Source organism: Protopterus annectens, chromosome 2.part1 (assembly GCF_019279795.1).
Source record: "Protopterus annectens isolate FY-2018-M chromosome 2.part1, PAN1.0, whole genome shotgun sequence".
NCBI classification, from domain to species: domain Eukaryota; kingdom Metazoa; phylum Chordata; order Ceratodontiformes; family Protopteridae; genus Protopterus; species Protopterus annectens.
In genome coordinates this window covers 699,307,068-699,331,022 of record NC_056729.1, presented here as the reverse complement: position 1 = coordinate 699,331,022, position 23,955 = coordinate 699,307,068, and the positions used below count along the sequence as shown (strand labels likewise).

The 23,955-nt window shown below is 46.1% G+C and overlaps 1 protein-coding gene across 1 annotated transcript in view; it reads right to left on the bottom strand.

The window, feature by feature from the left end:
• The window catches only part of RBM46 (RNA binding motif protein 46), a 768,536-nt gene that overhangs the window by 110,202 nt on the left and 634,379 nt on the right, over positions 1-23,955 (bottom strand). The window lies entirely within an intron of this gene.

Here is a 23,955-nt window from a genome sequence, read left to right as displayed (position 1 = left end):
TTCGATTTATTTTCTAAAGGCTTCACTTTGTTCCCACACAAAAACGGACATCTTTAAACTTCTGATAGACATCAAGTTGTTTATCCGAAAAAGAATTTGGAGCTGTTTTCAAGGACAAAACTGTAGACTATGATAGACAGGTCTTGAAGCGGAAAAGCACATTCAACCCTCCCACACACCCCAACTTAAGAACTTTGAGCTTAAGGTAGAACATGAAATTAGATCCCACCTGACAACAAAAACCTTTCACTCCAATTTAACAACGGAAGAGAAAAACACCTTAAGAGCTATTAGTGACAACCACAATCTGAGAGTTATGAAACCTGACAAGGGAGGAGGGTCGTGGTCATGGAAACTATCCAATATGAAGGGAAAATGTTGGATTTACTAAATGATCCAGACAAATACACTAGAGTGTCTATCAATGAAGTGAACATAGCCTATAGAAAGATCCAGGCTTTACTTTATGACATGCTAATGCAGGGTTCAATAGATCAAGACACATACAAATTCTTGGTAGTTGACAAACCGAAAATTCCCTGCATTTTTGGAATACCCAAAGTTCATAAAACCGCCTGCGACCCCCCCCTTAGACCGATAGTGTCAGCGGAGGGTTCTATAACAGCTCCATTAGCAAAATATGTTGATCACAAGATTAAACATGTCCTTGAAGGATGTGAAAACATTTTAAAAGACTCTTGGGACCTGTTGAGAAGAATCAAACCTACCCTATACAGTGAGAACACTTCTTTCGGAACCATGGACGTTATAGACCTATTTGGTTGTATTCCACATGACCTGGGTTTATCTTGGTTTGAGGAGAAATTAATAGAAAGCAAAAACTGACACACATTGACTTCACGAACATTTTGACATTGATGGAAATAGTTCTCAAAACAATTTCATCTATTTCCAAGGGGAGTACTTCAAACAAGAAAAGGGTTGCAATGGGTGCACACTGTGCACCAGCCTACAAATATCATCATGGCCTTTTGGGAAGAAAATTTTCTCATCAGAAACCCCCTATTTAAGGAATGCTCCCTTTATACTAGGTTCTTAGATGATCTGTGTTTCTTTTGGAAGGGTAGTAGAGAAATTTCAACAATCTTTTAATACACGTAAACAATACTACGACCTTTTTGGCTTTTACTGGCAACTTTGATGAACAAGAACTGAAATATCTAGATGTCCACATAGAGAAAAGGGAAGGGAAATTTACATCAAGGATTTTCAGAAAAGAAACCTTCTCCAATTCTTATCTGCATTACACCAGTTGCCACCCCCCCCACCAGAAGAAAGGGGTAATAAAGGGTCAATTGGTCAGATCTAGCAGAATGACTTCAGACAACAAAGTCTTCTCTGAAGAAACCAACTTCTTAAGGGGCCTTTTACCCAGAGAGGGTATCCTTTGGAAATGTTCAACAAAATACTAGAAGAAGTCAAGACAAAAGAACAGATGTATTTGCACCTATTTTAGGTGAAGAAGAACAATTAACCCACAATAAAGGACAAGCAAGTAATTTTGGGGCAAAAGAAACAGGGTTAATTACAACCTTCAATGAACAATCAGCCTTTATTAGGAACATTTTTTCAAGGGAATGGCATAGTTTTTCAAATTTTCAGACCTTGAACATATTTTCGATAAAGAGTTGTCCCATGTCTATCGGAAAGGGAAGAGCATCAAAACTACTTGGAAGGAAGGACAAATGTCAACACACAGAACAGTAGCAATAGAACCAAGAAAGGATTATACAAATGTGGGAGATGTAAATACTGCACACATTTGCATTGTGGTGAAACAATTTTTAGAAGCAAGAAATATGACCTTGCAATTGAATACATTTGCTAACTGTGACACCAAAGGCATCATATATCTGGCTGTTTGTAAAAATGTCCCTCCTTCTACGAGGGAAGAGCGAAGAAAGCTCAGACAGAGAATATATGAGCACTTATACGATGTCAAGGTGATGAATGAGAAAACGCACTTAGCAAGCATTCAGCCAAATGTAACACATCAGGTTATTCTTTTTTTATACTTGAAGTTGTCCCCACTAACCCAAGAGGTGGGATGTGGGAAACACTTATTGAATACAAGGAACTGTATTGGCAACTTTTTTTAGATGCTAACCGTAACTTAGGGCTGAATGACATGGTATCATTAGCTCCAGTATTGAAGTTGAGAGCTGCAAAACTCTAATACAAAGAGCTAAAACAATGTTCAAAACTTTTTGTTATGTTCTTTTGTTGCAATTACAAGAAACATACCCTTCTCAGGATTTTATATTACCAGCTGTTGGTTCAGTTGTAATTATACACTATGGCCACAAGATGGTGTCATTTTTAAACCCAGATTCACATGCTTTATTCACATTTAATGTAGAAAGCATTTCAAATTATTTTAAATGGTGTTACAAAATAATGTGTTTAATCAACTTTTAAAGAAGTTTTAAATTATTATTGTAATTAAAGTGTGGATTTATTTTATTCAGAGATGTGGTTTTAACCTTGGCTTGTGAAGACTGTATGAACCAATCAGTTCCAACAATTAACCTTAGTAAATGGTCCAACATGATTGGCTTTCAGTACTGTGATGTAATTTGAAAACATACAAAAGCATTTAACTTTTAAAGATGGATGTTTAACTGATGAAGTTGGCTTAAAACGTGATAGTGGATACGTTATTGCTTTTGTATTTCTAGACCCGGTCTTTGTATTGGAGTGTTTTTACAGTGCTTATTAAAGCATTTTTTCCTTTGAGCATCGATTTATTTGTGCTTGGTGGATACTTCATTCTACTTTTCTCAGTTTATTTGGCTGTTTGGCTCACTATTTTTTATATATATTGTATATGTATATCTATATATATATATATATATATATATATATATATATATATATATTGTATATGTATATATATATATATATATATATATATATATATATGTGTGTGTGTGTGTATGGGTCTACTTGAAAACACCGACACCCAAAACACAGATGACGAGAACACCGAGACCAGAAGATCGATAACTGAGATGACAGACAGTTTAAAAGACAGACGCTGAGAACACCGACATGTTAAGGTAAGTGTGGGATAGTGACAGACGTTAGGGTTGGGGCAGGTTAAGTGAGTTAGGGTTAGAGCGCGGGTTAGGCGAGTGTGTGATAGTGACGGACCTAAGGGTTAGAGTTTGGGTTAAGGTTAATGCATAGATGTATGTAAGGTTTAGTGTAGGTTTGTAAGGTTTTTGGTGTGCTTGTGCTGTGTGTGTGTTTTTCGGAAAAGGTATTTGTTTTGTTTTGTTCATTGTCGGGATTGTGGTTTGTTGGGCATGTGACGTTTCGTGATTTTAAACTGTCAGACATCTCAGTTGTCGATCTTCCGGTTTCAGTGTTCTCGTCGTCTTAGCTTAGCACTTAGCTGAGAGCATGGCTGACACGTCTGATTTTCTACAGAGCAAACAAGATCTGAGTTGAAGGGAGGAGATGCAGTATGGGTAGCCGTGGCTTGAGTGTTTCTGGCTGGCGCAAGATGGATAAAATGGCCAAGTCGGTTCTGAGGATCAAAACCAAACCCAACAGTCAAGTATGAATGAACAGTGACAACATCAGATCAAATCTTTTCCATTTCCTAGAGTATACTTTCCTGGTGGAAGGTTTATGGGAAGACATCAAAATATGATGGACAGGAGAAGAGAACATTGGCTGTCTGGCTATCAATGGAATTGGATAAGCCAGGCGGTCAGCCTGAGTTTTGCCAAATCTGGGTGTACCATATCTGTGGGTGAGACAGAATATCCGGAGTTGGATCCAGAAACCAAGGTGACTGAATTAGGTGAGGCCAAACAAAGGCCAATATGGAGCAATGGTGGTGATCTTGCTCTTCAACCTGGAAGCTTTCTGAAGGAATTTGGGAATTAAAGGAATGGGCCGATACACGTACACGAGACTGGGGGGGGGGCAATCTGGGGGGGGGGTTAGGGCAAAGTAGCTGCTGCACTTGTTCAAGAGGGAAGTAGATAGATTGCAGCAAGGCTGGCTCCACTGATGGAAGATCATGTCTGCAATGTTATTGCTGAGGGACCATTCCTCAGGTAGAAGAATGCATCTGCTCAATTTGTCTGCTATCACATTGGATTTCCCTGCAATGTGCATTACTAAGAAAAAGCAGTTGGAAGAGATCATCCACTGCCACACCCTGACAGCTTCTCAACACAATGGGTACAATCTGGTTAACCCTTGTTTGATGATGCACCAGACCAGTGACATGTTGTCAGTCTATATTGCAATGGTCCCTAAGAAGAGAGCATTCTGGAATGCCTGCAATGCTAACAGCACTGCTCTCATCTCCAGGACATTTATATGCAATTTGCCCTCTTTGGTGGACTAAGTGCCTTGGACTGTCTTCCCCAGATAATGCCCCACCCCACCCTAACTTGTTCGTGGTCACTATGGCCTTGGGTTGGGGAGAATGAATGGATGGCCTAGAAGAACTTGATCTGAATGAATAAGAAGTTATGTACTCACCATAACGTTCCATCTGAGTGGGTATCTTCATTTGTCTGCAACCTTTGGAATATGGATCCGATCTCGGATCCGAGCCGGCAACTTTTACCACAGCATTGATCCGAGCTCCTAGCACCTCCCTTTACCCATAATCCCCTGCCAACCCTGACTGACCTCAGATCAAGTTTGCCCGATATAAGCATTGTTATTGTGCCCCAGAAGGGGCTTATCCAAGACAGATCCTATAGGTCAGGGGGAAGGAGGGGGGGATGGTTGCAGACAAATGAAGATACCTACTCAGATGGAACGTTATGCTGAGTACATAACTTCTTCATCTGAAGTAGGAACTTCATTTGTCAGCAACCTTTGGGACAGAGTCCCCAGCTACCTGAATCCTGGGTGGCCTTTATGGAAGAACTTTCCGGAGCACTGCAGAGCCAAAGGATGCCCTACCTTTGCAGACAACATCCAGTTTGTAATGGCTGATAAAGATATGAGATGAGGCCCAAGTGGCTGCGGAACAAATATCATCTAAGGGAACCCTAGATTTAAAAGCTGCCGAAGTAGTGATGGCCCTAGTAGAATGAGCTCGGACTCCCTGAGGTGCAGGCCTTCCCGAACTCTGATACGCTAAGAGGATACAACTAGCTATCCACCGTGATAGTGTATCTTTAGAAATTGACTTCCCTAAACTTGTTTTGGCAAAGGAGACAAAAAAACTGGTCAGACTGCCTATGACCAGCAGTCCGATGAATATAAAAACGTAATTGTCTGTGCACATCCAAGGAATGCAGTTTGTACTCTCCTTTGTTCTGGTAATTGGGAAAGAACACGGGAAGATTAATAGATTGATTAATATTAGCTTCCGAAGATACCTTAGGCAGAAAGGATGGATTGATCCTGAGGTAAACTCTATCTGGATGGAAGGCTAAATATGGCGGTTTAACACATAGAGCCTGAAGTTCAGAGACCCTTTTAGCTGAAGTAATGGCCACCAAGAAGGCCGTCTTCCAAGAGAGGTATTTAAGATCAACCGTAGCCGCCGGCTCGAAAGGGGGGCTAGTCAAGGCTTGGAGAACCAAAGACAAATCCCATGGGGGTACTACCTCCCTGACCGGAGATCTGAGAAGGAAGGTACCCTTGAGGAAAGCTTTACAAAGCTTGGAAGTAATTAGAGGGCCCGATTCATGCCCTACATGATAATGGAAATCGCTGCTAGTTGTACCTTGACTGTCGAGCAGCTAGCCCCTTGATGAAAAAGGGTAGTTAGGAATTCCAAAACCGACGTGAGAGGTGCCGTGAAAGGATCCAAGTGATGGTCCTCCACCCAGATGGAGAAACGTTTCCACTTACTTCGATAGACTCTTCTGGTGGAAGGTTTATGTGATGCTACTAGGAGATTCCGGGAGTCCTTATCAGGAGTGGAACTGGAGCAACCAAGCAGTGAGCTTGAGGTTGACCAGATTGGGGGCCGGAAGACCCAGAGGGTGAGTAATGAGATCCAGGAGTAGATCCAGAATCCATGGTGGATGAATCAGGTGAGACCACAGGTACGGGAACCATGTTTGACGAGGCTAGAATGGGGCAATGAGGATCACTTTGCTCCCCAGCTGACTGGCTTTCTGTAAGAGTTTCAGCATCATGGGCAATGGAGGGTAAGCGTAAAGGAGACCGGGAGGCCAAGCATGTACTAGAGAGTCTCTCGGGGACTCCCCCTGAGAAGGGATTAGAGCGAAGTAACTGTTGCATTTGGTATTTGAAGGAGAGGCAAAAAGATCGCAACAGGGTTGCCCCCATTGGGCAAATATTTGGTTCGCTACTAGAGGATTGAGAGACCATTCGTACGGAGTCAGAATTGAACGACTGAGCCTGTCTGCTAGGATGTTGGACCATCCCGGAATGTGCGTTGCAATAAGAAAGAGGTTGGTGGAAATCGCCCATTCCCACACTCTCATGGCCTCGTGACAAAGAGGATAAGACCTGGTTCCCCCCTGTTTGTTGATGTACCAGACAACCGACATGTTGTCCGTTTGTACTGCAATCGTCCCAGTCGGAAGAAGGCTGTGAAGTGCCTGCAACGTCAAAAGCACCGCCCTCGTCTCTAGGACATTGATATGCAAAGAGGTCTCTGTGTCGTTCCACGTGCCTTGGACTGTTCTGCCTGAATAGTGCCCCCCCACCCCAGGCGAGAGGTGTCCGTGGTCACTGTGGTGACGGGGGAAGGCATCGAGAATGGTCGTCCCGTGTGGAGACTCGGGGACTGGAGCCACCACATGAGCGACCCTCTGCAAGCCCTGCTTAGGGGAACAGGATGGGACAGGGGGTTGAGAGACAGGGACCATTGTACTTGGAGGGTCCACTGCAGGACCCTCATATTTAGGCGGGCTAGGGGCAGTAGAGGAATAGCTGCCGCCATGGACCCTAGAACACTCAGGATCAATTCCGCCGGTGGAGCAGGAAGTCTGAGAATGGCGTGGACATGCAACCTCAGGTTCTGAAGCCGATCGGGAGTCAGGAAGGCAAGCATTATTCTGGAATCCAATCTCGCCCCTATGAAATCTATTACCTGTGTAGGGACCAGAGAGGATTTGGTCATGTTGATAGTCAACCCTAGACGTGGAGCAAGGTTGAGGAAATAATCCTGCCTGAAGAGAGTAGATGCCTTGTTGGGGCGATGAGGAGCCAGTCGTCCAGGTACGGAAAGACCTGAATTCCCTGAAGCCTCAGGTGGGCCGCTATGACCGCCAAGACTTTGGTGAACACCCTGGGGGCTGAGGTGAGACCGAAGGGAAGGGCCCTGAACTGAAAGTGACTGGCTCCCAGCCGGAAGCGGAGGAACCTCCTGGAGCGTCTGTCCACTAGAATGTGGTAGTACGCATCCTTGAGGTCTATCGAGCACATCCAGTCGTTCTCCCGTAATAGGGGGAGAATAGATTGTAAGGTGACCATTCGGAACTTTTCTTTGGGTACTGCCAGGTTCAGGAGAGAGAGATCGAGAATGGACCTCAAGTCGCCCGTCTTTTTTTGGCACCAGAAAGAACCTGGAGTAAAACCCAGATCCGAATTGATCTGGAGGGACGGGTTGGATGGCTCTTTTTTTGCAAAAGCTGCCGAATTTCTGTAGCAGCTGCCTCCCTTTGATTGGGTAGTACGTCAGGGAGGCTTTTGGTTTTGGGGGTTACAATAAAGGGAATTTGGTAACCTCTGGATATGATGCGAAGCACCCAGCGATCTGTTGTTATGGACTCCCACATTGCTAGGTGCTACAAAAGACGCCCCCCGACTGTCTCCAGAGTGGAGCAGCCGGGCAATCCCTCAGGGGTTCTGCGTGGGCCTCTCAGAGAAAGGTTCTCTGGACCCAAAATTTCTGGGACCCCTTCTGCCTCTTGGGCGGCGTCCTCCCTGTCCTCCTCTGCCACGAGAGGACGGGTTGTCTGGAGCAGACTGGGAATGATGCGATTTTCGGAACCACATCTTCTTCTGACCCTTTTGGTTCTTGGAAAAGGACCTCTGAGGAGCAGAGAAGCGGACTCCGACGGCAGACGTCTTCCCGTCTTTCTCGCTCTGGACTAAAGTGTCGCAAACAGTTTTGCCAAACAGTGCAGAACCATCAAAGGGGGCATTCGCGAATGACGCCTTAAAGTGTTCCGAGAAGTCACAGTGTCGGTGGCAGGCCTGGCGCCTAATTACCAGGCCGGCTCCGCCAGCTCTAGCGGCTCCTTCAGTGGCGTGTGACAAGAGACGCATAGAGGTATTGGAAACTGAACGTAGAGTAGACATTCTTTCTCTCCGATGGATTTCGAAAACAAATTGCTAATCTGTACCTTTTAATTGTGATTGCTAATCTGTACCTTTTAATTGTGATGCTTCTACTCAATTAGTATATTATTTGTGTGTGCCTTAGGTATTTTGTTGTTCTTATTACTAAATGTATATTCTTATTGTACTTAATTTTTTATTAATATGTCTCTTTGTAATTGATTTATGTGTGGAGCTTTTCTCCCCGGGCCTCTACTGAAAATGGACATATATCCAGCTAGACTAGCCCGGTTAACAAATGTAAAATAAAATACATAAAAATAAACAAACATTCGGGAGGAGTACAGTTGCTTGTCTCCTTCCGACATGGACTCTGGGGGGGATGCAGCGTATTCTTTTATTAGATCTCGCTGCATCCGGATGATGTGTGCCATATAGTTCAGCGCTCTCATGGAGAAGGTTGCTGAACTAAAGACCCGCTTCCCCAAGCGGTCCATTGCTCAAGAGTCCTTACTCAGCGGGTGAACCGCAGAGCTCTCCTGAGCCAGCTCTCTCTTGGTGGCCACCACCACCAACATGGCATCCACGGGGGGACCTCTACTCCAGTGGGTTCTTTTAGCACGGGGACTCAGTATTCTATCCGGGCGCTTGGGGACTGGCTCTACAGTGTCCGGCTCCTTTTAAGCCCTGGTGGAAATAAGGTCCACCAGGGGGTCGGGGGAGGGGACACCCAAGAAGTAGATGGCCCTGCTTCGAACGCCTCCAGGAATACGGACTCATCGGAGGAAGCCTTGGGGGCAGACCACCCTCCCCTAATCCTGAGCATTTCCATGATGTCTCCAAAGGAGACATCCTTGGGGGGTGACCTTGGGGAGCCTTCCCCTTCATCTAAGTCCGTATCTTCGGTAAGGGACTCAGGTGAGTCCATGTGCCTCCTCTTACACTTGGCTTTGTGAGGGACCTCCTCGGGGGGGCTGTCCGAGGAAGACTCACCAGCAATATCACGTTCCAAAGGAACACCCAGAGATGCTGAAGCAGGCTGTCCCGAAGGCCGGGTGATGGGAGCCCGGACCAGCTGAGAGGGAGTGCAGGGGGGAGCCGAAGCCAGGACCGGAGGACCGGATGCACTCAACAGTGCCCTCTCCACCACCGCGAAAGCCGAGGGGGAGCTACTCTCGATAGGCTCCGAGAGTCGGCTCCCTCTTGGATCCGAAGCGGGGACCGGATCCGGGGCCCTCAGATCCGAAGGACCCATGTGCTCCGACCAGGACGGAGCCAAAGTCACATAAAGTCCCTTGGATCCGAAGTTCAGCCCACGGCTCCGAGAGGTCGGATCTGACAAACTCGAGGGACCAGTCGGAGCCGAAGTAACCAGTACTGTCGGCTCCGACCCACCCCCGGATCCGACACGGCTCGGCTCCGAATGCTCCAAACCTGGGAAGCGGGACAGAGAAGGAGCAACTAGAGCAAAAAATGGGGTCGAGCTCCCCCCCGGAGGGGGGGGAGGCAAGAGCACTCCCATCTGTAGCTGGGCCTGGATGAACCTCCTCATCATCCGATCCATGTCTGCATCTGACATACTGAAGGTGGACCTCGACGAGGCCACCGAGGCAGACCTAGAGTGTCGCCTCGATGACCTCGACGGGGACCCGGTCGCCTCCTCCCCAGGTCCCGGTGAAAAACAAGGGGACAGGAGGCGATCCAGAAACCCTGGATGGAGAAGCCCGCTTGGGCAGGGCCGAGGAAGAGTCCTCGGCCCGCCGCTTATGGTGCTTCTCCTTCCTTTTGTTTTTTCCGGCCTCCCTCTCCTCCGGAGCCGAAATGGGAGGTTGAGCCCCGACCGGAGGGAGGGAGACAGGGGTGGCTACCACCGAGGGCTGGGTAGCGGCCACAGAAGAACCGGAGCCGAGTCCGGGGGCAAAAGGCCCGCCAGGATCAGCTTCGACCTCTGGTCCTTAAGTGCCCTGGGGTTGAACGCTGCACAAATCGCGCATCCCGAAGAGAGGTGTTCAACCCCAAGGCACCTAACGCACTGGGGCCATCCGCCGGTGAAAGCTTATGGCCACACTCGGTACATTTTGAAAAGATGGCTTTAGGGGCCTCTGACATTGTTGTACAGAAAACACACTCGCTAGGCCCCTACACACACCACAAACATACACTACGAACCAGCGAGGGTAGGGAGGAAAAAATTCTACAAAAAAGATATAGAAGAGGGAACCTGAACAGTCTTACACACTCACACAAGAGAAAGTACTAAAAAAAGTCAAGTTTTTCTCACAAAATTCACTGAACTACCAGGAGCTCGAAATCCAGCTTGTAGGCTTGAAGCACGGCAAACTAGATCTGAGGTCAGTCAGGGTTGGCAGGGGATTATGGGTAAAGGGAGGAGCTAGGAGCTCGGATCTATGCTGTGGTAAAAGTTGCCAGCTCGGATCCGAGATCGGATCCATATCCCAAAGGTTGCTGACAAACAGTTTCAAAGTATAGTACTAGACTATCTGCCCTGGGACATTTGTAAGCCTAGCCATAGTGATGTGGCATTTGCCACCCCATGAAATGGTACAAAAATGTACAGAATAAATTTAGAATACTGTGTCTAGTAGTGACACAATGAAGGTCCCCTTATATAATAGAATTAGTTTACTGTGCCCCTGTCTAGCAGTGACACAGATGTGACGCCTGGGGTAAACTTACGATCTCCCATCCACTCATCAAGATTTGTCTTGAAGAGAGTCAGTGAGGGGCTCTGCCTAATACGAACTGGGATCTTGTTCCAAAGCATGGGAAGCCTCTGTGTTATGAATCTATCCCTCCAGCATGTCCTATTCATACTTGTTCCGAGGTTTAAGTCTTTAGCTCTCGTGGTCCTGATGGACTTGGATTTTTTGAGGTGGAGCATGTCCATCAGATCCTGATTGGACATGGCCTTGTACGTCAGGCAGAGATCACCTCTGAGCAGGCGGTATGATACTGAATAGAGCTGAAGTTTCTTTAGTCTGGCAGAATAAGACATATGTTGGAGACCCTTGATCCTCTTGGTGAGGTACTTTTGTGGTCTCTCCAGCTGTTGCAAATGCCGGGTGAAGTACATACCAAATGGGGCACTGTACTCAATCATGGGTCTGACGAGGGATGAATATAGGGGTACAATGACATCCTTGGATCTGGATGTGAATCCCTTCATGATGAGGTGTGCAAGGTAGAATGTTTTTCTAACCACTTTGGCAACGTGGGTATCAAATGAGAGGTCGCTGTCGACTTGGGTCCCTAGGTCTCTGATTACTTTTTCAGTACTCAGTGGGTTGCTGTCTATGTGATAATTTGTGGGTACTTTGTTTCTACCAAAGGGGATGACTATACATTTTTTGGCATTTAGTTTAAGGCCGTGACTCCGGCACCAGTTGTCCGTTTCTGTGAGGCCTTTTTGTAGAACGTGTGTGTCTGCTGGTGTATCGACTATGGCGCCTAGTTTGCAGTCATCTGCGAACTTTGTCAGCCACAGCCCTCCCGTGTTTGCTTTAACATCTGAGAAATAAATGCCGAACAAGAGGGGTCCCAGGACAGATCCCTGTGGGACACCACTTGTGACTGGCTTTGGGTCTGACATGGCTCCAGCGATTTTAACTTTATGGGTTCTGTCCTTTAGCCAGTTTGCAACCCATCTAGTGACATAAGGGTTTACATTTAAGCTGTTGAGCTTATCTATGATGCCTGAGTGGGGTATTGTGTCGAAGGCCTTAGCCAAGTCCAGGTATGCTGTATGGACTGCTTTGCCCTCGTCAATGGCTCTAGTGACTGTTTCGAAAAAGTCAATCAGGTTTAAAAGGCAGGATCTGCCCTTTACAAAGCCGAACTGGGTGGGGTCAAGTGTCTGTAGGTCCCCTATGTCTCTGTTTATGAGTTCCATAATGATTCTTTCCATAGCTTTGCAGACCAGGCTGGTTAAGCTTATGGGGCAGTAGTTTCCAGGGTCTGTAGAGGCAACCCCCCCTTGTGGAGTGGGACCACTGTTGCTGTACGCCAGTGTTCAGGTACATATCCCGAAGTAAGGCTAAGGTTAAATAGCATTTTATGTGTGGGTTTAGCTCCTCTTGGAGTTCACGTAACACGCAACCCGGGATACCGGCAGGTCGCATTGATGCTGTGTTTTTGCTTTGTTTAGGGCGGTTCTCACTTGGACATCTGAGATGACAGGGAGATTACATTCAGCTGGGATAAGTATTTCTTCTTTTGGGGTGAAGGAGGGAGAAATTTGCACTGAACCTGTCAGCCAGAATGTTGGCAATATCTGTGGGTTCAGTGTATTTTTATTGTTGTGAACCAACTCTGAGCATATCTGAGGGTTTCCGAGGTTTCTAACATAGCTGAAGAAGGCTTTGTGGTTATCTTTAGTGTCCTTAGCGATTTTTCTCTCAAAGTTGGCCTTGGATGTTTTATGAGAGAACGTAGTTTTTTGCTAATGTTGATCAGAGATGTCTTCCCTTCATGGGATTTTGCTCTGACGTGCAGTAGCTTCCTTCTATTGTTATACAATTTGTTTATGGCTGAGGTCCACCAGACAGGACGCTTACCTTTGGTGGAGAGGGACTTGGATTTGTTTGGGATTGCATGATCCATGCATTCTTGGAGATGTCCGAGAAAGCATTTGTGAAGGATTCGGCATTGTGGGATGTGGTATCCACTGGCACAGTGGGCTTAAAGGATACCATCTCAGTCTTAAGAAGAGTGAAGTCTGCTTTTGAGAAGTTTCTCACTGTGGTCTTTTGTGCTGGGGGTGGAGGTGGGATATGTATATCCAGGGTGATTAGTTTGTGGTCAGATCTCACTAGTGAGGGGTATACTTCCGGTGTGGAGCATTTTGTCCCCATGTTTGTGATGATCAGGTCTAGTATATTATCTCCCCTAGTGGGAGAGATGACTAATTGTACCAGTGCATTTGAATTTATGAATTCCAGGAACCTTTGGGCTAGGGTATTAGGGCTAGAATAATGTACCCAATCTATGTTTGGGTAGTTTAAGTCTCCCAGTATGATGGTATTTTGTGATACATTCATATCCTCCAATGTCTTCAGGAAGGCTGACTGGAGTTCTTGAGATTGGGAGGGTGGTCTGTAACATGCTACCAGTTGTATAGCAGTTTTGCCTATGGTTAGTTGCACCTGTATGGTCTCTGATGCTTCATGTGTTGCTACTAACCTGGAGGTGTGGGTGTCCTTGATGAATATGGACACTCCCCCTCCCTTTGTGGTATGGCCGGGTTTTGGGGCCTTAATGCATGATACGAGGTATAGCCTGGTAGTGCTGGGGTGCTCTCAGGAGCCTTGAACCAGGTTTCAGTTACTGCACAGACGTCGATGTTCTCCATGTTGAGAAGTGCATCAAGTGCCTGCATCTTGAGATTTAGACTTCTGGCGTTGAGCAGCATTACCCTTAGTTTTTTTCCATTATTGTTTTCTAAGGAGATGGGTTTGTCTTTTGAGCCTTGCCTAAAAAAGGCACTATGGGGGTGGCAAGAGCCTTAGCCAATATCCTGAAGCCCAGTGGTGACAGGTGTAAGCCATCCCTTGCGAAGCAGCGTGGCTTGTCCAACATGTCATCCCAGGCAGACAGACATTGGATCCCCTTAGAATGACACCAGTACTTGAGCCAACTGTTAAAGCTGATCATCTTGTCTTTGTATTGTGGTATCATTCTTGGTGTGGGCAAGATGCTGCTCAGGGTCAGGGTCATACCAGCCTGGGCTACATAATCGGAGAGCTCCTCTATGTCTCTTTTCATGTAGTCCAGGGAGGTACGTCTCAGGCCATTCACACCAGCATGGACAATGTCAAAGTCATATTTGTACTTGCTTTGGAGTGACTTGAGTGCGTGTGTTATGTGGCGGATCCTATCTCCCGATAGACAGCTCACAGTCACCTTCTCCTTGTTCAGCCTGGTCAGCGGGACATCAGTGTGTCTGACTATAGAGTCACCTATTACTAGTGTATCAGGCAAGGTGTTTGGCCTTAAGGGCTGTGATTGGTTGACACACTGATTTATTGAAGTATGTGTTGCATGTGTTTTGTTTTGAGGTGGTGGATTTTTGGGTGTCTGCTTTGGGAGCCTCTGTTGTTTTGGTAAGTTTTTATTAGAGCCTCCGAGTATGTCTTTGTATTTTATGTGTTTGGTTTGCAGTTGTGGTAGGTCTATGTGGGACTGGGATTGTTGTGTGTGTGGTTGCCATCTCCTCCTGTCTGGTCATGCCAGCCCTGAGTTGAGAGAGTTCAGCCTCCAGTTTGGCTATATAGTTGCATCTCTCACATGTATTTGTGTTTGTTGGGAGGAGGAGAGGGTTGTCTGTGTACATGAGACAATTGTAGTATTGTCTCAAGATATCCAGATTGACCAGCTGAACTGGAGACGCCAGTAATCTACCACTCGACATGCTAGAACTGTATAAGGGAGTGCTGTACCTTTAAGGGAAGTGGATATTCACAGGGGTGGTAAGTAGATATAGTGCTTTACTTAGTACGAGAGTGCTTACTTAGTAGAGAAGTATTGAGAACAAGTGCTAGGCTTATAATATAGTAAGTAGTCTGGTTATACTAAGAGTAGAGCTTCCTTAAGGGAAAATTTGAAGAGCAGACTTGGCGGAGCCAGAAAAAGTTTAATCGGCGCTGCTCACAACCGCGAAAAGCCGTGCAAACGCGGATTTTAAACAGTGAACTACAAAAGAGCTAGAAATGGTCCAAAACAACCAATTACTACAGCTTCTTGTGCTGAGGTCACTTCCTACAGGGACAGGTAGGCTGCTCAAGACTCCCCACTCCCACTGGTGAGCAAAGAAACTTCCTTCTATCGAAGTAAGGTAATGGACAACACAGGAACTACACCACAGCCCAGAATACAGCAATGCCTGTAAACTGGTCTAAACTAGTCGAGGAAGGCGGGAAAACAAGGATTATTTTTTTGTTTTTTTGGTAGAAACACACAGAAAATGCAGAAACAGTGATAAATTAGTTACACAGGCTAGCACACTTTAGTGGGCAGCCTCCACAGTAAAATTAAACAAACAAACAACAAACTTTCGATCAAATTTGACTAAAATGTAACTTTAAGTGCAGATTTTAAAATAATGCAGCAAACAGTTAAAAAACAGTTGAAGCTAGTTCAGGGTAAGCTACAGAAGCTATTCCAAGTGAAAAAAAGCAAAGATACTTAAATCCAGAAAGTAGTCGCTTTTCTGAGTTCCCTGCTGCTAGGACCACTCTGCAGACCCACGAGGAGCTTGTCTGAGTAGTATAGCCAGAAAAAAAACGCCCAGGGGCGGATTTTAAACAGTGAACTACAAAAGAGCTAGAATTGGTCCAAAACAACCAATTACTACAGCTTCTTGTGCTGAGGTCCCTTCCTACAGGGACAGGTAGGCTGCTCAAGGCTCCCCCACTCCCACTGGTGAGCAAAGAAACTTCCTTCTATCCAAGTAAGGCAATGGACAACACAGGAACTACACCACAGCCCAGAATACAGCAATGCCTGTAAACTGGTCTAAACTAGTCGAGGAAGGCGGGAAAACAAGGATTATTTTTTGTTTTTGGTAGAAACACACAGAAAATGCAGAAACAGTGATAAATTAGTTACACAGGCTAGCACACTTTAGTGGGCAGCCTCCACGGTTAAATTAAACAAACAAACAACAAACTTTCGACCAAATTCGACTAAAATGTAACTTTAAGTGCAGATTTTAAAATAATGCAGCAAACAGTTAAAAAACAGTTCAAGCTAGTTCAGGGTAAGCTACAGAAGCTAGTCCAAGTGAAAAAAAAGCAAAGATACTTAAATCCAGAAAGTAGTCGCTTTTCTGAGGTCCCTGCTGCTAGGACCACTCTGCAGAACCACGAGGAGCTTGTCTGAGTAGTATAGCCAGAAAAAAAAAACCGCCCAGAGGCGGATTTTAAACAGTGAACTACAAAAGAGCTAGAATTGGTCCAAAACAACCAATTACTACAGCTTCTTGTGCTGAGGTCACTTCCTACAGGGACAGGTAGGCTGCTCAAGGCTCCCCACTCCCACTGGTGAGCAAAGAAACTTCCTTCTATCCAAGTAAGGTAATGGACAACACAGGAACTACACCACAGCCCAGAATACAGCAATGCCTGTAAACTGGTCTAAACTAGTCGAGGAAGGCAGGAAAAGAAGGATTATTTTTTGTTTTTTTGGTAGAAACACACAGAAAATGCAGAAACAGTGATAAATTAGTTACACAGGCTAGCACACTTTAGTGGGCAGCCTCCACAGTTAAATTAAACAAACAAACAACAAACTTTCGATCAAATTCGACTAAAATGTAACTTTAAGTGCAGATTTTAAAATAATGCAGCAAACAGTTAAAAAACAGTTCAAGCTAGTTCAGGGTAAGCTACAGAAGCTATTCCAAGTGAAAAAAAAGCAAAGATACTTAAATCCAGAAAGTAGTCGCTTTTCTGAGTTCCCTGCTGCTAGGACCACTCTGCAGACCCACGAGAAGCTTGTCTGAGTAGTATAGCCAAAAGCCTCTGCCAGTCTCAAACCCCAGACCATTGACACAACAGACTGCATGAATTACCACTAAGCCACAGCAGATATGAAGTTCCTACTTCAGATTCTACCATTCCAGGTGTCTAGTGCATGTCTGAGTGAGTCTTATCTGGTAAGACATAGACTTATAAAGAACTGACCACTGTGTGGCTAACATACACTGAAGACTTCTTGTGTAAAATCTGGCTAGTGGCACTAATGGTATTGCTTCCGCCACTGATCCTAAGGCTTGAAGGATAAGACGGGCTGAAATCATGGTATTGCAGATTATCTTTTTGACTTGTGACCTTGTTGCTTAGACTCTTGACAGAGGCAGGGATGCAATGGTAGTTTTCACACTGAGAATTGCTCCTATAAACTCTGGGCTCTGGGTAGGTTGTGGATGAGATTTCTCATAGTTTATGGTTATCCCCAGAAGAGAACAAGTCAGGTTCTTTGCCAGTATGAGTTGATGCCTGGCTGGAGTGGATATAAGCCAGTCGTCTAAGTATGGAAACACTCGGAATCCCTGCAGTTTGAGATGAGCTGCTACCACTGCCATGTATTTGGTAAACACCCTGGGAGATGAGGTGAGTCCAAAGGGCAGTATTCTGAACTGGTAATGACTAGCTCCCGGCCAGAAGCATAAATACCTTCTGGATCATCTGTTTATCTTTATATGCTAGTATGTATCCTGAAGGTCTATTGAGCACATCCAGTCGTCCTTACCCAAAAAACGGAGAATGGACTGAACTGTGACCATCCAAAACTTGGTTCTTTTAACTGTCTTGTTTAGTTTAGTGAGATCCAGAACTGGTCTCCAGTCCCATGTCTTCTTTGGCACTAAAAAGAACCTTGAGTAAGTTCCGGATTCTATCTGGTCTGGTGGGACCTCTTGGATGACTATCTGAAAAACTGCCTGTTCCATCTAACTGGGTGGACCATCATGGATTTTTCTTGAGATTGGTGGTGGAAGGGAAAAAGGTATTATAGATCCTCTGGAAATAATTATCTGCATCCAAGTATCTTTTGTTATATCTAGCCAGGCTCTCTAATGCAGGGATATTGGTCCCTTGACTGCCTCCTCCAAAGGTGAGCAATCAGGCCTCCTTTCAGGAGCGCTGGTAGGGTTTGTCAAAGAACGAATCTCTGGAACCCTGATTCCGTGGGCCACCTCTGCCTTGTGGGCAGCAACGTCCATTAGAGTTTCCTCCACTGCCTCTGGGGAAACCTTCTCCACGTATGTCCTGGGAAGGACCCTAAGACTTGCTGAACCACATTTTCCGACCACCTTGCTGATTCCTGGAAAAGGTTTGTTGAGGGGTCAAAAAACGCACTCTAATGGCAGACAGAGTCTTTCCATTACTCTCACACCTTGGACAGTGTCCTTTACCTTGAGGCCAAATAAGCATGTTCTGTCAAATGGAGCATTGACAAAAGAGGACTTGAAGGGCTCTGCAAACTCGCAAAGGCACATCCAGGCATTTCTCTTTATGGAAATGCCCAAATCCACTACTCTTGGGTTCCCCTCTGCTATGTTTGAGATCAACCTCATGGATGAATTGGATATGGACTGAAAGGTAGTCAGCTGGGAAGTTAGAGGCCTGAACTTGCTCAGAAAAGGCACCCGAGAGGGTAATTGATAACTCCTTATTCAAATTCCTCTGTAATCTTATAAAATGGGCCAAGTAGTTGACAGACCTCAGCACAAAGGTGGACAAGGAATATACATGCTTCCCAAATCTGTCCATTGCCAGCAACCCTCTGTTGGGGGGAGGGGTGGACAATGAAGCTTTCTTCAGCTAGTTTCTTCTTGGTGGTGGCTGCAATGACCATGGCATTAAAAAGGACCCCTTTACTCCAGAACTGCCTGTCTGCAGGTGGTGCTATTATCCTGTCTGGTCTCCGAGGAATGGGTTCTATGGTATCTAGATCCTTCCACACCCACTGTGAGATCAGGTTGATGAGCTCATCAGCGGGCGGAGTCACCCAGGAGTACAGGGTCCAGTACCAAAGTCCACCAGGAGAACAGATTACTCAGACATCGGGTTGCTGGGTATCTATCCACCTTTCAGTTTAAGGATTTCTAGGCTGTCTCCAAAAAAGACATCTTCAGGAGGTGATGGTGGGGACCCTTTGACCCTCACCAAAATCTGTGCCTTCAGTGATGGGCTCCTCTGGGGGTCTAAATGCATCCTCTTGCAGGACTTCTTCTTAGGGACCTCTTCAGTGGGATGCTCTGGAGAGGTATCAGAAGAAGAAAATCAAAATTCCCTGTGGGGAAGCCCGGGGTCTTGGTACTGACTGTCCACGTAGAAAGACTTGGTGAGAATGCTGAGACATCAGGGATAGTGATCTAGGATTCGACGGGGGTAGATCCATCTGCTCTGTCAAAGCAGAGAAAACTTTCTTCGCAACCTTGAAGGCAGATCGCCCCCAGAGAAGGAGAAGGCCCCGGATCCGAGAAGACAAGCTTCCAGATCTCATCACCCCACAGCTCCAAGGACAACAACCTCGAGGTGGAAGCCAGAATCAAGCTATCCAATGCTGATGCCCCAAGGCACAGGGACGGCTCTGAAAATCTCAGAGTTGAACATGACACTTTACAGACAACATGGAAGCTTCGTTTCAGACAGCTCTCCGGATCTAACAAACTCGGAGTGCTCACAGTGAGCTTCGGATCCAAGGGTACAGAGATCCTCGGATCCAAGGTGGCTGGATCCAGACAGCTAGGATCCATAGGTTCATAGGTAGGTACTAGGCTATCTGCCCAAAGGCATTTATAAGCCTAGCCAGAATGTGTTGGCTTTCGCCATCCCCTTAGATTAGTTCCCTGTGCCCCTGTCCAGCACAGCCACTGAAGTGATCCCTGGGGTAAATTTCTGTTTCCCATCCACTCGTCAAGGTTTCTTTTGAAGAGTGTTAGCGAGGAGCTCTGCCTAATGTAGACTGGAATCTTATTCCAAAGCATAGGAAGACTCTGTGACAAGAATCGATTCCTCCTCGATTCCTCCTATTTATTGTTGAGGTGAGGTTTAGATCCCTAGAGTGTGTGGCTCGAGGGGATACGGTTTTCTTTAGGTGGAGCATGTCCATCAATTCTGAGTTGGACATGGCCTTATATGTCAAGCAGAGATCACCTCTGAGTAGGTGGTATGCAACCGAGTACAGCTGGAGTTTCTTCAGTCGAGTTGCAGAGGGCATCTGTTTAAGGCCAGTGATCCTCTTGGTGAGGTACTTCTGTGGTCTTTCCAGCTGTTGCAGGTGTCTTGTAAGGTACATCCCAAATGGGGCATTGTACTCTATGATGGGTCTGATGAGTGGTGGGTAGAGGGGCACAATGACCTCTTTTGATCTCGATGTGAACCTTTTTGTGATTAGGTGGGCCACATAGAAGGATTTTCTAACCACTCTGGCAATGTGATTATCAAAGGAGAGATTACTGTCTACTTGGGTCCCCAGATCCCTTATTATGTCTTCTGTATTTAGGGGACTACCACTTATGTGGTAGTTTGTGGGTACTTTGTTTTTTCCAAAGGGGATGACTATGTCATCAGTGAGACTCTTTTGGAGGATGTCTGTGTCAGCCGGAGAGTCAATTACAGCCCCTAGTTTTCAGTCGTCTATGAACTTGGTCAGCCATAGTCCTCCTGTGCTTGCCTGTACCTCTGAGAAGTATATGCTGAACAGGAGGGGTCCTAGGACTGAGCCCTGGGGAATGCCAGTTGTAACTGGTTTAGAGTCGGACCTAGCTCCCGCAACCCTCACCATGTGGATTCTGTCCGTGAGCCAGTTGGCAACCCATCTTGTGACATAAGGGTTTATGATCAGACTGGTGAGCTTGTCTATAATACCAGAATGGGGAATGGTTCGAAGGCCTCTGCGAGGTCTAGCTAGGCTGTGTGTACTACCTTTCCCTCGTCTATAGCCTTGGTAACTGTCTCAAAGAACTCCACCAGATTTAGGAGGCATGATCTGCCCTTAACAAAGCCGAAATGGGTAGGGTCCAGTGTTTGAAGGTTCCCAATGTCTGTGTTAATGAGTTCCATGATGATGCGCTCCATAGCCTTGCAGACCAAGCTAGTCAGGCTTATAGGGTGATAGTTCCCGGGGTCTGTTGTGGCTCCACCTTTGTGGAGCGGAATAACCGTTGCTGTGCGCCTCTCTATGGGTACGTAGCCTGTGGAGAGGCTCAGTTTGAACAGTGTGTTTAGGTGACGGGTTAATTCGTCTTTGAGCTCATATAGGACGCAGCCTGGGACTCCGTCTGGTCCCACTGATGCTGTGTTTTTGGCTTTGGAAAGGGCTGTTTTAACCTGAGTGTCTGTGATTTCAGGGGCTCTACATTCTTCTGGTATGGTTATGGGCCTTTTTGGGGGTGAGAAGGGGGTGAAGTTTGCACTGAACCTGTCTGCCAGGATGTTGGCGATATTGGTTGGTTCAGTGTATTTTGTACCATTCTACACGAACTCTGAGCAGATCTGAGCATTGCCACTTAGATTCTTGACATAGCTAAAGAATGCCTTGTGGTTATCTTTGGAGTCCTTGGCAATTTTTCTTTCGAAGCTTGCCTTGGATGATTTTTATGAGGGATCATAGTTTCTTGCTGATACTGATCAGGGATGTCTTCCCTTCTTGGGATTTCACTCTTTTCTGTACTAGCTTCCTCCTTCTATTGTATAGCTTGTTTATGGCAGGGGTCCACCAGAGTGGTTTCCTTTTCTTGGAGGAGTGACTTTTGGTTTTGCATGGGATAGCATGATCCATGCATTCTTATAGGTGCCCATAGAATGCATTAGTAAAGGATTTTGCAGCTTGGACAGCGTTATCCTTTAGCAGGAGGCTTTGAAACTTTCCACCTCGGTCTAGTAACGTGAAGTTTGCTTTTGAAACGTTTTTCACAGTGGTTTCCTTGTCCGGGGGTGGGGGCGGAATGTGGATATCCAGAGTAAATTGTTTATGGTCAGATCTAACCAGCGAGGGGTTGACCTCCGGTGTGGAACACCGGTCGCCCATGTTGGTGATGACCAGGTCCAGTATGTTGTCACCTCTGGTGAGAGTGTTGACCAGTTGATCCAGGGAGTTTGAGTTTATAAATTCTAGGAAATGTTGGGCAAGGGAGTTAGTACTTGAATAGTTCTCCCAGTTAATAGTTGGGTAATTGAAATCACCCAATATTAGGGTGTTTGGTAGGATCTTTATGTTTCCTAGTGTTTCCAGAAATGCGGAATGGGGGTCCTGGGACATGGTGGGTGATCTGTAGCAAGCTACAATTTGAATTGCAGTTTTGCCCATTATTAGTTGCACGTGGATGATCTCTGAAGCATTGTGCTGTGCCAATAACCTGGAGGTGTGGGTATCCTTGATGAATATGGATATGCCCCTGCCTTTTGTATTTCAGTCCGGGTTCTGCGGCCGAAATATATTGTATGAGTTGTAGCCTGGTAGTGCTGGGGTGCTCTCTGGAGCCTTAAACCAGGTTTCTGTTACTGCACATATATCGATTTTCTCGATACTGAGGAGTGCCTCAAGTAAATTCTGGATCTTTTTTTTTGGTCTGGTGGGACCTTCTGAATGACTCTTTTGTCTAGCAGCTTTGCAATTTCTTGAGCTGCTAACTCCCTCTGATTGGGTGGAATATCGGGGAGAATTTTCTTTGGTTTTCCTGGAAGTTGTAAAAAGAGAATGAAGTGTCCTCTGGATATGATCCTTTGCACCCAAACATCATTTGTGATGGCTAGCCAGGAATCTTTGTGCAAGGATAGGCACCCCCTGACTGCATCAAGAGAAGGACAGTCGGGCAACCTCTCAGGAGTGCTGGAAGGACCTGTCCAAGAAAGAATCTCGAGATCCTTGTTTCAACGGACCCCTCTGCCACATGGATAGTGTCTACTGTTATAATTGTTTACCCCTCTGCCAGAGGAGGAACAATTCTCCATGTGACTCCTGGACAGGACCTTCAGACGTCTTGAACCACATTTTCTTACCACCACACTGGTTCCTAGAAGAAAGTCTCCATGGGGTAGAAACGAATTCCAATGGCAGACAAGGTACTTCCATCCCGTTCACTTCTGAAGAGAGTCTCTTTCACTGTTGGGCCAAACAATGACAATCCATCAAAAGGAGCACTGACGAATGATGCCTTGAAAGGTTCCACAAAGTCATATACCTGCATCCAGGTATGTCTCCTTATGGCTATGCCTGAACCAGCCACCCTTGAGGAGCCCTCTGCAGTATGCGAGATTAACCTCATTGACACATTAGAGATGGATTGTAGGGTGGCCATTCTCAAAGAAAAGGTTTCCTGTTCCTCTGGAGACATGGGCCCTGGGGCAGAATTAGTGAGTTCCGTTAGTAAGTCTCTCTGGAATGTAGTAACATGTGCCAGGTAATTCAGCAATTGCAATGTAAAGGTTGTTGATGCGATGCATATAACCTTTTCCCAAACCTGTCCAAAGCCCTAGACTCCCGGTTAGGGGGATGGGCAGTGGAGATCTACTCCACTTGCTCCTTATTGGTGGCTGTCGCAACAACTACGGCACCTACGGGAATTCCTTTTGTGCAGTGCTGGGTATCTGTGGGGGCACTACGAATTTTATCATATCTCTTAGGAATAGGTTTCACGGAGTCTGGTTCCTTCCACGCCCTGAGGGAAACAAGATCTATAACCTTATCCGCAGGGGGTTAATCGAAGATATAGATGGGCCAGACCTGAAGTCTTCCAAAAACACTGATTCCTACTGGGAAGTGTTTTGAGCAGACCAACTACCTTTCTGGCAAAGGATCTCTAGGATGTCTCTAAATGAGACATATTCTGGTGGCGATCTAGAGGACCCTCCCCCCTCATCAAAATCAATGTCTTCTGTGAGGGATTCCTGTGGGGAATCCAAGTGCCTCCTCCTGCACATTTTCTTACGGGGAACCTCATTGGTGGGATGTTCCAGGGAGGTATTGGAAGAGAAGGGGAGCTTTGTAGGTGGAACTGTTTGGAAGCTCTTCTGGGCTGGCTGTCCCTGAGGTGGAGGATGTGAAAGCTCAAACACAGGATCCAGAGAAGGGACAGAGTACAGATTCAAAGACGGGAGAGTAGACACTGCAGCTGAAAGAAGACCCTCTCCATCACCTCAAAGGCAGAGGGACCTGAACCAAGGGCAA